Raw genomic sequence first — 14,405 nt, forward strand, 5'->3', positions numbered from 1 at the left:
AAGAGAGGTCCCAAAATGCTGCCCTGTGGCACTCCAACGGTTATTGGTAGAGTGGGAGAGGTTATATTATTGATGGCTACACATTGGTGTCTATCACTAAGATAGGATTGGATATAGTCCAGTGTATGGCCTCGAATTCCATAATGATGGAGTTTACGTAAGAGGTAATTGTGATTAACAGTATCAAAGGCCTTTCTCAGGTCAATGAAGAGTCCAATCGGAAACTCATTTTTGTCAAGGGCTGAGTAAATTATATCAAGGAGACTAATAATTGCATCGTTGGTACTCTTTTGGGAGCGGAAGCCAAACTGACAGGGGCTAAGAATGTCAAATTTTACGAGGTAGAAGTAAAGCTGTTTGTAGATAATTTTTTCAAATGTTTTTGATAGTATGGGTAGGTTTGATATTGGTCTATAATTGTTTATGTCTGCCGGATTACCTCCTTTATGAACTAATGTTACTCTTGCTTTTTTAAGGATATCAGGGAAGGTATGACACTCAAGGGATTTGTTGAACAGCAGAGCTATAGGTGGGGCAAGGGCGTGGGAGGCGCTCTTGTATATAATGGATGGTATTTCACTGATGTTCCCAGCTTTAATTTTTAGTGAGTGTATGATGGACACATCTGTCGGGCTGACTGGTGAGAGGAGAAGAGAGTTTGGATAGCTGCCTGTTACGGCCCTCTCGGGTCGCAACCGGGTTCTTCCTCTGATGTTGTTAGAGGTAGGGTATCCGGCCCCAAGCTAGTAGTGGCTTTCAAGGGATGTGATCCGTAACGCAAGTAAATTAAAGAGGAAGGGAGACAAAGGCAAAAACTTAATAATATAATTATTACCATCACCATAAATAGTATATAAATGATCACAAGGGGGAGGAATAAACACTATTATGTACAACGTCGTCTTCCTCTGAAGACGCGGAGTGTTCCACGGTGCTAGACGATGCTAAGCTCTTGGTCCTCTTGTGGCCTCACGACGAATCCTTCGATTCTCTTGAGTCTACCCTGGCCACAGGCCAGCCAAATCACAGTTCCACTGGGGGCACCGTCGCGGAGGCCGTCAACCACAAGTCCAGCCGGTAGCTGGCAGGTTCCAATCAGCAACGCTGGTTAGGCCACTCCACGACCGATACTAGGGTAGCGAGCCCTAGTCAGGAGCCTCGTGTGATCCCACAGACCACTCTCCTCGCCACAACACCCCAGTGGTTAAGCGTCTCCAGCAGTCAGTCCCGGGTACGACAATCCCTCAGCTGCCACGTCACAGACAGGCTAACACCATAGTGTTCATCCGGGCGGTGACTCACAGCTGCTGCAGCAAATACTTGGAGACAAGACGGCTGCCTTGGGTAGACTGATCCAACTTCCATTACAGCAGTCCCAGGTCGACTCTGTAATCAGACACGTCATCAGTAACAGGGACACTCTAGGGCACCTCACTTACAGGCTTAGACACAAACGCCCGACGTATCCACTCCATAGATGGCGTTGCTGTCTAAGCTCCACCTCACCAGAGGTCAGCAGCGGATGTGTTATGAGCTGATCAGGACAGGAAACTAGCCCTTGTGGCCAGTATATCTCGTCCTCACCAGGTGGCGTCGTCCATTTGGAGGGGGTTTCGGGAGCTGACCCACAGATGGCGTGGTCGTCACTGCTCCGTGCTCGGACACTGGGCTAGGGTCCGTAACACTGCCTGAGAGATATGTGTTGATATGTGTCTGAGTCTGTGTGATTTAACTGGCAAGGTTAGCACCAACTGATGAAAAGAAGCTATTAAATTCATTCGCCATTTCTAAATCAGATGATGGTGTAAGGCCATCCTTAGAGAGTGTTATCTGGTTGTGGGAGTGTTGTTTAGTTCCTAGGATATTAGAGATGGTTTTCCATGTGCTTTTCATGTTGCCTTTTGCTTCTTTGAATCTAGTCTCATAATATGAAAGTTTAGCTTTTCTTATGATACTGGTAAGCACTGATGAGTACCTCTTAACTACTTCCTTTGTAACTAGGCCAAACCTAAATTTCTTTTCATATTCGTGTTTTTTGTTGATCGATTTGATTATGCCACTTGAGAGCCACGGGTTATTTTTTCTTTTATCAGTTACTTGTTTGGTAAGGAGGGGACAGTGAGTGTTGTAGAGACTTAGAGTTTTGGAGAGAAAGAGGTTAGTTAATGAGTTTATATCCTGTGTATCATTAAATTCAGATTCCCAGTTAATATTGTGAAGTGCATTAGAAAGATTGCCTAAAGCTGATTCACTGTGTAGCCTGAATGAGAGTTTCTTGCTTTCTGGTGGTGCTGTGTCCATGTTTGCTATGAGGAAGGTAGGATAGTGGTCAGTTGTTCTGTCATAGATTACCCCAGATGTAAGGGGAGCTGTTATATTAGTCCATAAGTGATCTAGAGTAGTGCCAGATGTTTGAGTAACTCGGGTGGGCTTGGTGATTGTGGGGATTAGCATACAGGAGTGCATGCTGTTACGGAAATAGGCAACTTGAGGGTTTTTTTAACACCCAGGTCAATATTGAAATCACCTCCCAGAATGATGGGAATTTTGTTGAGATTGTTATTTATGATAAGATTCTTTACGTTATCTGAGAATGAAGCTATGTTGGTATTAGGAAATCTATAGATGGCACCGATAGTCAGAGAGGATTTTAGGGATTTACTGGAGAACTTTGCTAAAGTATATTCACAATAGTCGTCTCTATCACTGATGACACTATTGCAGATGAAGATATCTTTGTAATATATTGCTGTGCCACCTCCTTTTTTATTAGGCCTGCAGTTATGAATGGCTTTATAACCAGCTAAATTGTAGAGTTGGGTATAGACTTTACTTACCCAAGGTTCTGTTAAAATGATGAATGATAAATTAGTCATAATCAGAGTTTTCTTTTATTACATTGTTCATTGTATCTTCATCAATACTGGTAAGATTAAGTAAATCTTGATATTTTATCATTTGTTGCAACACATGGTGATATTTGTTCTGTGCAAGCTTAAGATAGTTTTCCAGTGCTGCATAATTAACTGGAGTTTGTTTACTCAAGTCTTCACATTTATTAATCTGCCGTGCTAAGTGACCTTTCATGCCAGTGAGGGTTACTTTTGCATTTTTGACAGTAGACATCTTGGAAGTACTTGCAAGTCGTGTAGAACTAGTGCCAGGACTATTTCTGGCACTTGAATTAGTAGAGCCACTAGTTTCCGAACTAGAGCTACTTATCATTCATTTAAAATATACACTATATAATCATACACACTATAATTTGAGTGGTAAGCCTGCATCAATGCTGGTAATCCTCAAGTTAGCCCATCATTATCACTCTTGGTTGGTACAGAGACACAGGTTAACACTCAAAGGTGAAATGATTATAGTTAAATTATATCATGTTGACAACACAACTCGGGTTGTCATGAATACTGCATAAAAATATGTACTTGCTAGGTTGTATTATATGTTCAACTCTAGACAAGTGTAAAATTCTTACCCTTACACCAGGTTAGCACAATAAATTAGACTAACTTGCTGTACAACACCAGCCTAAATTGTCCTACCCTTGTGCAAGAATTTGTTGTAAATAATGTGGCATGCAGTAATTGTTACAGTAATGGTGCAATATTAAAGTAATGTTTATATAAACTTATAATTACAAAACATTTATAAGTAACTTATAAGTAAAGTAGCCTCTTATACACCTCTTGTAGTGAAAAAAGCACAATTGTTCTTTTGGTACAGGCCTCAGAACAATAATAGTGCTTGTTGTAAGTTCTGCTTGCTATGAGATTGAAAAGTTTGGCTAGAAAATGCAAAATATATAGCAGTGTCTTCCTGCTATCATTAATGTGTAGGTAATAGGTAATATTGCACTAATGTTATGTATATCAGATCTAGGTTCGAAGGACCAAACAATGTGGGGAAACTCCAGGCAGCTTTTCTCTCTTTTTTTTTTAACTGACTTTAATAAGATAAAGTTTTGTCTTATTTATTGTCTTAGTAAGTAAGAATTAATTGAGTGGACTGTATGTACTTGATTAAACTGCCTGAAATTATCTCACACAGTTGGTGGGACAATTTGTAGCTTACACCACTTTGAGATGGCTCATTCTTAAACCACATATTGTTTACCTTATTAATATAATTATATCATACCACATATGGTGGTCTAATCTACTAGTAATAATTACTAATTATGAATACTAATACTACTATAACTAAAGAGGGCTTAGCTGTTCCTGTTGAAGGGGCCTGCTAAGGCTGTGTAATGGTAGCATCAATAAGGGTGTGGCCCTGTGCCTCTTTGTGCCACAGAATGGCGGCTGTGGAGACTACAAGCCCTGGCATACAGCTAGGTAAATGTGCAAGGCCAACTGTCTGCTCTGTTTCTTGCTATTCCAAATCACAATTTATCTGTATGGGATAGAAGGAATTAATAACTGTTCCCTAAATATATAATTACATGTATGATATGAAATAGGTGGGTGTAAAATGGGGTACACGTACTTTTGTGGGGTGTTATTCATACATCATGACCCCCTACCTATTGATACTAAACAGTGCACTGGTTTAATATACAATACTTGGTAAGACGGATACGGTCGTTGCTGTGATGTTGAGAGGCTGTGTTGCTGGTTGTTGACACGTAATTTGGGTGTCTGGAGAATCAGCTTCTGGAGCTCTCTACAGCGTGTTTTGTTTGTTGTTGTTGTGAGGTAAGTGACTAAAGTAATGTTACATTAACAAGCGGGTCAAGCTATATTTTGGTGTTAGTAATTATATTCAGTCTTGTTAAGTACTTTTTTGTTTAATTTAGATACAAGACTGTTGTATAAACAGTATTAGTTGATGTAAATATACGACGTTGTCCATGACGTCACGGGATCACCCGTTTTCTTTCCTGAAGGGAATACTGAAAGGGGAGACTATGTTATTATCTGTGTGTCGGATTCCGACAATATATAAATATATATATATATATATATATATATATATATATATATATATATATATATATATATATATATGTCGTACCTAGTAGCCAGAACTCACTTCTGAGCCTACTATGCAAGGCCCGATTTGCCTAATAAGCCAAGTTTTCATGAATTAATTGCTTTTCGACTACCTAACCTACCTAACCTAACCTAACCTAACTTTTTCGGCTACCTAACCAAACCTAACCTATAAAGATAGGTTAGGTTAGGTTAGGTAGGGTTGGTTAGGTTCGGTCATATATCTACGTTAATTTTAACTCCAATAAAAAAAAATTGACCTCTTACATAATGGTATGGGTTGCTTTATCATTTCATAAGAAAAAAAATTAGAGAAAATATATTAATTCATGAAAACTTGGCTTATTAGGCAAATCGGGCCTTGCATTGTAGGCTGAAAAGTGAGTTCTGGCTACTAGGTACGACATATATATATATATATATATATATATATATATATATATATATATATATATATATATATATATATATATATATAATCATACACACTATAATTTGTTTGTATATATATATATATATATATATATATATATATATATATATATATATATATATATATATATATATATGTATATGTCGTACCTAGTAGCCAGAACGCACTTCTCAGCCTACTATGCAAGGCCCGATTTGCCTAATAAGCCAAGTTTTCCTTAAATAATGCTTTTTCGACAACCTAACCTACCTAACCTAACCTAACCTAACTTTTTCGGTTACCTAACCGAACCTAACCTACAAAGATAGGTTAGGTTAGGTTAGGTAGGGTTGGTTAGGTTTGGTCATATACCTACATTAATTTTAACTCCAATAAAAAAAATTGACTTCATACATAATGAAATGGGTAGCTTTATCATTTCATGAGAAAAAAAATAGAGAAAATATATTAATTCAGGAAAACTTGGCTTATTAGGCAAATCGGGCCTTGCATAGTAGGCAGAGAAGTGCGTTCTGGCTACTAGGTACGACATATATATATATATATATATATATATATATATATATATATATATATATATATATATATATATGTCGTACCTAGTAGCCAGAACGCACTTCTCAGCCTACTATGCAGGGCCCGATTTGCCTAATAACCCAAGTTTTCATGAATTAATTGTTTTTCGACTACCTAACCTACCTAACCTAACCTAACCTAACTTTTTCGGCTACCTAACCTAACCTAACCTATTAAGATAGGTTAGTTTAGGTTAGGTAGGGTTGGTTAGGTTCGGTCATATATCTACGTTAATTTTTACTCCAATAAAAAAAAATTGACCTCATACATAATGAAATGGGTAGCTTTATCATTTGATAAGAAAAAAATTTGAAAATAACAATTAATTCATGAAAACTTGAATTATTAGGCAAATCGGGCCTTGCATAGAAGGCTGACAAGTGCATTCTTGCTACTAGGTACGACATATATATATATATATATATATATATATATATATATATATATATATATATATATATATATATATATATATATATATATTTATATTTATATATATATATGTATATATATATATATATATATATATATATATATATATTTATATTTATATATATATATATATATATATATATATATATATATATATATATATATATATATATATATATATATATATATATATATATATATATATATATATATATATATATAGTCTTGGAGTCTTGGAGCGAGACATGAACCCAGCGATAGGTGACTTAAATGGGGATATCGATGTGGATTCAATATATAACTTATTTAAGAATATTCTAAACAAACCACAGGAACGTAGTATACCATACAAATTGAATAGATCGAATACTAATGACCCAAAGTGGATAACAAAGAATTTGAAGAACCTTATAGGTAAAAAGAGAGCTTGGTACAAAAGGATTAAAAATGGGGAGGTCACTTTAGAACAGGAATTCGTACAACTGGTTAGAAATGTTAAAAAAGAGATAAGGAAAGCAAAAAGAAACTATGAAGTTCGCATAGCAGGGCAAGCAAAGACAAATCCTAAACGGTTTTTTCAGTTATATCGTACTAAGACTAGGGAAAGGATAGGTCCATTAAAAACTGAGACAGGTCAAATAACAGATAGTGACGAAGAGATGAGAAGTATTTTTAATAAATATTTTGTATCTGTATTTACTAAAGAGGAACTTAACAATATGCCTTCAGCCGAACAAGTCTATGTGGGTGGGGACGAGGACAGGTTGACGAGTTTTGCAGTTACCAGGGAGGATGTTCCTAAACAAATAGTAAAACTCAAACCAAACAAATCCCCAGGGCCGGATGAAGTGTTTGCCAGGGTGCTTAAAGAATGCAAAGAGGAGCTTTGTGACCCACTGTCAACCATATTTAATAAATCAATAGAGTCAGGCAGAGTGCCAGAGTTTTGGAAAGTTGCTAATGTGATACCAGTTTTTAAGAAAGGAGATAGATCACTTGCATCTAACTATCGACCAATTAGCCTAACGTCTATTGTGGGAAAGTTACTCGAATGAATAATAGCAAATAAAATTCGTCTTCATCTTGAAAAACATAAATTAATAATTGAGTCGCAACATGGTTTTATAAATGGCCGTTCATGTTTAACAAATTTGTTATCTTTTTATTCTAGCATAGTTGAGGCAGTTGATAGTGGTAAGGATTGTGATGTTGTGTACCTTGACTTTAGCAAAGCTTTTGATACAGTGCCCCATGAAAGACTGATTAAAAAGATAGAGTCTCATGGTATTGGGGGTGCTATATTAAGCTGGATTAGGGCATGGCTATACCAAAGGAAACAGAGAGTTAGTATAAATGGAGTCAAGTCAGAGTGGGAAAATGTTGTAAGTGGAGTGCCTCAAGGCTCTGTCCTGGGACCTCTGTTGTTTATAATATATATAAATGATTTAGATTCAGGTTTGAGTAGCAACATTTGCAAATTTGCCGATGATACGAAAATTGGTAGGGAAATTAATTCGGAGGAGGACTCACTATCACTTCAAGTTGATCTAGATAGGGTTTTGAAATGGTCAAAGGATTGGCAGATGCAGTTTAATGCTGATAAATGTAAAGTTCTGAGGCTAGGTAATGATGATAGATTTACAAGATACGAGCTAGATAGTGTTGAGATTGCGAAAGGGATCTGGGAGTTATGATTAGTAAGAATTTAAAACAAAAGGATCAATGCATAAATGTTCGTAATAAGGCAAATCGGACACTTGGATTTATTAATCGCAGCGTTAGTAACAAGACACCTGGTGTGGTTCTCAAGCTATATCTTGCTCTAGTTAGGCCCCATTTAGATTATGCAGTTCAGTTTTGGTCGCCATATTATAGAATGGATATAAATTCACTTGAACGTGTCCAGCGTAGGATGACTAAGTTAATTCCCCAAATTAGAAATCTTTCATATGAAGAAAGATTAACAAAGCTTAAGTTGCATTCACTGGAAAGGCGAAGAGTTAGGGGTGACATGATAGAGGTTTACAAGTGGGTGAATGGACATAACAAAGGGGATATTAATATTGTATTAAAAGTATCAACACAAGACAGAACACGAAACAATGGGTATAAATTGGATAAGTTTAGATTTAGGAAAGACTTGGGTAAATACTGGTTCAGTAACAGGGTTGTTGATTTGTGGAACCAATTACCGCGTAACGTGGTGGAGGTGGGGTCCCTTGATTGTTTCAAGCGCGGGTTGGACAAGTATATGAGTGGGATTGGGTGGTTATAAATAGGAGCTGCCTCGTATGGGCCAATAGGCCTTCTGCAGCTGCCTTTGTTCTTATGTTCTTATGTTATGTTGTAACTCACTTGTCTTAACGTAACTTTTAATTTGCCATTGATTATTCTTATTATTTTGTTTGTTGACTTGTCTTGTATATTTTATGCTTAATTTTATACATGTCTTGTTTTTCTAACATAACTAAAATTTCATTGTTAAATTTACTTGTGTTTTGTGTGTCTTCCTATTACCTTACCACAGACGAAAGTTCCTGCTTTTTCTCTTTTTTTTCTTTAATGTGACGAGGCCCTGCCCCTAGCTTTTAAAACAGCCGAACACCAACGCTTTACCGTCACATTAAGTGGGGGCCTGCCCTAGGAGCTTCACTCAGGTACTGGTGCCAAGTAGTAATTTATGGTAAGCGTATTTGGCTTTGGTAACGTAGCTTTTTACTATTTTTCATATTCAATTTTATTTTTATATGGTGCTGTGTGTATTGTGCATTCCGAGAGTAGCATATGGTGAAGGTGAGAAAACTTTGGATTACGTGGTGACTGTAGGCCTCAGTCATTCTCTTAATTGGTCATCTCTCCCTCCGTGTTATTACTCGTGTTTACCATCTTTTGTCCCTAGGATATTTCTCATATTTTCGACAGATCATCATATTGGTACCCTGGTACTGTGGTCTGCCCCCGGGTCAAGTGCACCTAATCTTCTGCAATTGACACCAGTTGACCTTCTGACCAGTTGACACCTCGCACCCCCACACGTCGGTCAGAGATGATGATACATACATTGGTAGGGAATTAGCTTTCTTTTTCAGAGCACAAAAGTTCGCTAATTCTGTAAGTATCATATTAATTTCAGTGGGAAAAACTTGCTTATGTCCTATAGAGACTCGGCAAGGTATGCCTACATTCTTGGACTACCAATTTTACTTTTGAGGCAATTAACTGTTTCATTTGTTTTAGAAACTCAGTTTCGCTTGTTTAGTAGGATTTTCTTGCCCTTATCCTCTTACATGAGTACCGGGTACAAGATTTCCTGCGACCTTGATTTAATTAATCATTTAACATCTTGTAATTAACTTTAATTGTTAAAGATTCCACAGGATAGGTAACAGTTGCCACGTTGTCCTGTTTCTGACATTCACTATATCACAACAGTATATTCGTTGTGCATTTATTTGCTAATTTCACCATGTTTCGTCTCCAAGCTTTCCGTGCAGATCCAGCAGGTGCAATAGGGACTTTAAGTCATGCCAAGAGGGCTGAATTACAAACTCTTGCACATGAGTATCAACTAGAAGTTCCCTACCAAGCCAACAAAAATGAAATGCACAACCTGTTACTGGATCATTTCCTAGAGCAAGGTAAGATAGACTCTGAAACTCACGAAACTTACTTTATTGCAGATAAAACTGATTTGGCAACGATGAAACTCAAACTAGAGCTGGCCAAGATTGAACGCGAGCAGCAAAGGGAAGCAGCTGCCATGCAAAGAGAAGCCCTCGAGCAACAAAGGGAAGCAGCTGCCATAAGAAAGGAAGAACAAGAACGTGAAATCGCCCTCAAGGAACGTGAAGCTGCCTTGAGGAAAGAAGAACACGAACGTGAAATCGGCCTCCAGGAGCATGAGGTTGCAATACTCCGTGAGCGGGAACGAGTACAGCTTGAAACAAAACAACGCCAATTGGAGATTCAACACGAACACGACAGACAACAAGCAACTTTGACTATGGAATGTCGTAAACAAGAATTCGCGTTGGAAACTTCACACCTCGCTCAACGCCAGCAAGCTACCGCCAATCTTCCCGTCAGTTTTAATATATCACATGCAAGTAAGTTCATTCCATCATTTGTAGAAACAGAAGTTGACGTGTTTTTCACCACCTTTGAAACCCTTGCTAATCAACTTAGTTGGCTTGCCGACCAATGGGCCACCCTTCTCAGAGTACATCTTACAGGTAGAGCTGCAGTCACACTCAGTACTTTGGCGTCTGAGAATGACTACCAGACTCTGAAACAAGCAGTGTTGGACGCCTACCTTCTCTCCACCGAAAGTTATCGAAGGAAATTCCGTGACCACCTGAAGGCAAGTACCACTACCTTTCTCGAGTTTGCTAATACCAAAAGGAGATATTTTATGAAATGGCTGGAAGCAGCACATGTCTCTACCTTTGCAGAACTCGTCAACCTTATGCTAGTTGAAGAATTCTTGAGGCGTGTGCCGCCTCCTGAGTCCGTCTATATTTAGCAGATAAAGAAGAAACCGCCTACCTAAAGTGTGCTAAGTCGGCTGACACTTACAGCCTCATCCACCGGCTGACACCAGAACCATCCTCCAGTAAGAAGTCGTGGTACAGTTACGAGAAAGTGAGTACCGATCAAGCTGGCTCGCAATTGTACTGTAGGTATTGTAGACTCTATGGACATACCATAGATAAATGTGGTAAGTCTCAATACAAAGGAACCACCGAATCACAAAAACCCAAACCAACTCCTCCTAAGTCCGGTAAGCCTGTGATGAATGTTAGTGTTCATGTTAATGATCTTTCTCTTTTCAGTAAACACCTGTATACTGGAACTGTCTCTGCCAACGGTTCAAATCCGGAGGGACGTTTCAAATTGAAGATCTTGAGGGACACAGCGGCTCTTCAATCGATTATTTTGAAGTCGGCTGTGCCCAACATCGCCTACACCGGAGAAACTGTCTTCATCACTGACCTCACTGCTACCACTCCTTATCCTCTCGCCAGAGTCCACCTGGATTGTCCCTTCGTGAACGGAGAAATCCAAGTCGCCGTCAGGGAAAAGCCTTTTCCCATGCCTGGAGTGCAACTTTTCCTGGGCAACGACTTGGCAGAAGACCTGCAACCGACCAACCTGATCGTCATGGACAAACCCCAGGTGTGTACCTCTGTGACGGATAATCCTATATTTGAGTATGTTCCAGCAAAGGTTCAAGAGAGTGATGAAGTTTCTCCTCCGGTTTTAGTGACCACCCGTGCACAAGCCGCACGACCACAGCCAGCTGACTCTACTGCTACCGCTGTCCCTCAAGACCCTCAGAAACTACCCCCGAATCTGACCAAGTTGGAGTTCCGTAAGTTACAGAGGGAAGATCTTACTTTGACACCATTATTTTTCCAGGCTGAGACTCAACCCGACAGTATTCCTGGGTTCTTCCTAGAGAACGAATTGCTCTACCGCAGATATAGACCCAGTAAACTGAAGGAGGAGGACGATTGGGCCAACGTTGAACAACTTGTGATTCCTGCCAGCCTGCGGCCCACTATTCTACACCTGGCCCACGGAGCACTCTCCCACTGCGGATTCAACAAGACCTACCATGGAATCCGTCAAGACTACTACTGGCCAGGTATGATAAATAGCATCAAACAGTACGTCAAACAGTGTCATACATGTCAGATGGCAGGTAAACCGAACATCTCTATTCCCAGAGCGCCACTGATTCCCATACAGGTGCCTGCGGAACCTTTCCACAGACTTATTATAGACTGTGTTGGTCCTTTACCTCGGACCAGTTCAGGTAACGCCTATATCTTAACCATCCTGTGTCCTACCACCAGATTCCCCATAGCAGTTCCAGTAAAGAACATTACGGCTGCTACGGTTGTGAAGCACTTATTGAAGATCTTCACCCAGTATGGATTTCCCAGGGAGGTTCAGAGCGACTGTGGCACCAACTTCACCAGTGATCTCTTCAAAAGGACACTGGAGGAGTTCAACATCAAACAGGTATTGTCCAGCCCCTATCATCCTGCTTCACAGGGTTCTCTTGAGCGTAGTCATCAGACTATTAAAGCACTCCTGAAGAAGTTTTGTAATGAAACCTCTAAGGATTGGGATAAGCAAATTGATTTGATAATGTGCATATATAGAAGTCTTCTCAATGAGTCCCTAGGAGTATCTCCTTATGAGATGCTCTACGGACGTAAGTGCCGTACTCCCCTCAAGGCTTTCAAAGACTCTCTACGTGATGCCACCTTCAGTGAGCATCAGAATGTGCCCCAGTTTCTTCAAAACCTACAACATATTCTAGAGAGAGTCCACAGTTTTGCCCAAGATAATCTATTGAAAGCACAGGAGAGGATGAAGACTCATTACGACCAGACCAGCAGAGTAAGAAAATTTAAGCCGGGAGACTTCGTACTTGCTTACATCCCTATCCCAGGTTTTCCTTTACAAAACAGGTTTTCAGGACCCTACCGCATCAAGGAGTGCAGAAACAACCATAACTACGTTCTAGAGACTCCAGATAGGCGGCGGAAGACCCAGCTGTGCCACGTCAACCTCCTGAAGCTATATAACGGTACTCCTCCCACTGTCATGCTTAACTACTCTGCCTTTACAGAACCATACATCCACAGTGAGACCTTCCCTGCTGCTCCTCCCGAAAGCACTGACACTGACTCAGCACTTTCAAATTAAAAAATCCTTACTGATCTTCCCAACCATTTTCAGGACCATAATAGTGCTCCTTTGCCATATTCTAATTCCACTCTCACCTCGTCAGATATCACCAAACCCTTCATCCTCCATGTCGCCGCCAGTGGTACCGGCATCGGGGGTGACCTAGTACAACAACGATGCGAGGAGAATACACCTGTCAGCGACTACTGCTACAAGGAACTACGGAACAATTGGCAAGGAGCTACTCTTCATCATCCTGAATCTCCAGCACTTTACTCCATACCTGAAAAGTGCTCGGTCTACCATCAACACGGACCACACCACCCTACACTTCCTGCAGCAAGCCCACTTCTAAACTCAACGTCTTCTATGATGGGCTTGATAACTGCAGATATTCAACCTGGAGACCCGCTATACCAGGGGTCTGACAACATCATAGCCGACTCCCTCTCCAGAGTTTATGAAGTAGAAGCAACTCCACCTATTACTCCACCACATGACGACGTACTTCTTCCAGAACCGCAGGCTTCGGGGGAGAGTTGTGACGATAATCTCTTTCAAGAGAGATCGAGCCTGCTCTTCCCTTCAAAGTACGTAAAAACAACATATAATATAGAAGATATATCCAGCAAGTATCTCCAAAACGTTTTGCCCAGAGAGCAAAACGTATCCAGCACACCGGCACACCTGCTACCCACCGCCACCGTAAACCGGCAAACTACTTGTCCATTGCCTGCTTGTCGCTGATTGGCTGGTGTCCCGTCGCACCTGCCCTCCGCCACAAGTTGATGTCTGGGCTGCAGTGGCCCAGAATCGTCAGAATATCCCAGTGCTCCTTGCAGTTGACATCTCTCGTTGGTAGACTAAGCCTTGGCTTTCATGTACTAAGGGAGGTGGCAGCTCGAAACCAATATTCCAGCATCATTATTATTTATTTTGCTATAACTCACTTGTCTTAACGTAACTTTTCATTTGCCAGTGATTATTCTTATTATTTTGTTTGTTGACTTGTCTTGTATATTTTATGCTTAATTTTATTCATGTCTTGTTTGTCTAACATAATTAAAATTTCATTGTTAAATTTACTTGTGTTTTGTGTGTCTTCCCATTACCTTACCACAGACGAAAGTTCCAGCTTTTTCTCTTTTTTTTCTTTAATGTGACGAGGCCCTGCCCCTAGCTTTTGAAACAGCCGAACACCAACGCTTTACCGTCACAGTAGAGTTACAAGATACGAGCTAGATGGTGTTGAGATT

Source organism: Procambarus clarkii, chromosome 13, assembly GCF_040958095.1.
Source record: "Procambarus clarkii isolate CNS0578487 chromosome 13, FALCON_Pclarkii_2.0, whole genome shotgun sequence".
Classification (NCBI taxonomy): domain Eukaryota; kingdom Metazoa; phylum Arthropoda; class Malacostraca; order Decapoda; family Cambaridae; genus Procambarus; species Procambarus clarkii.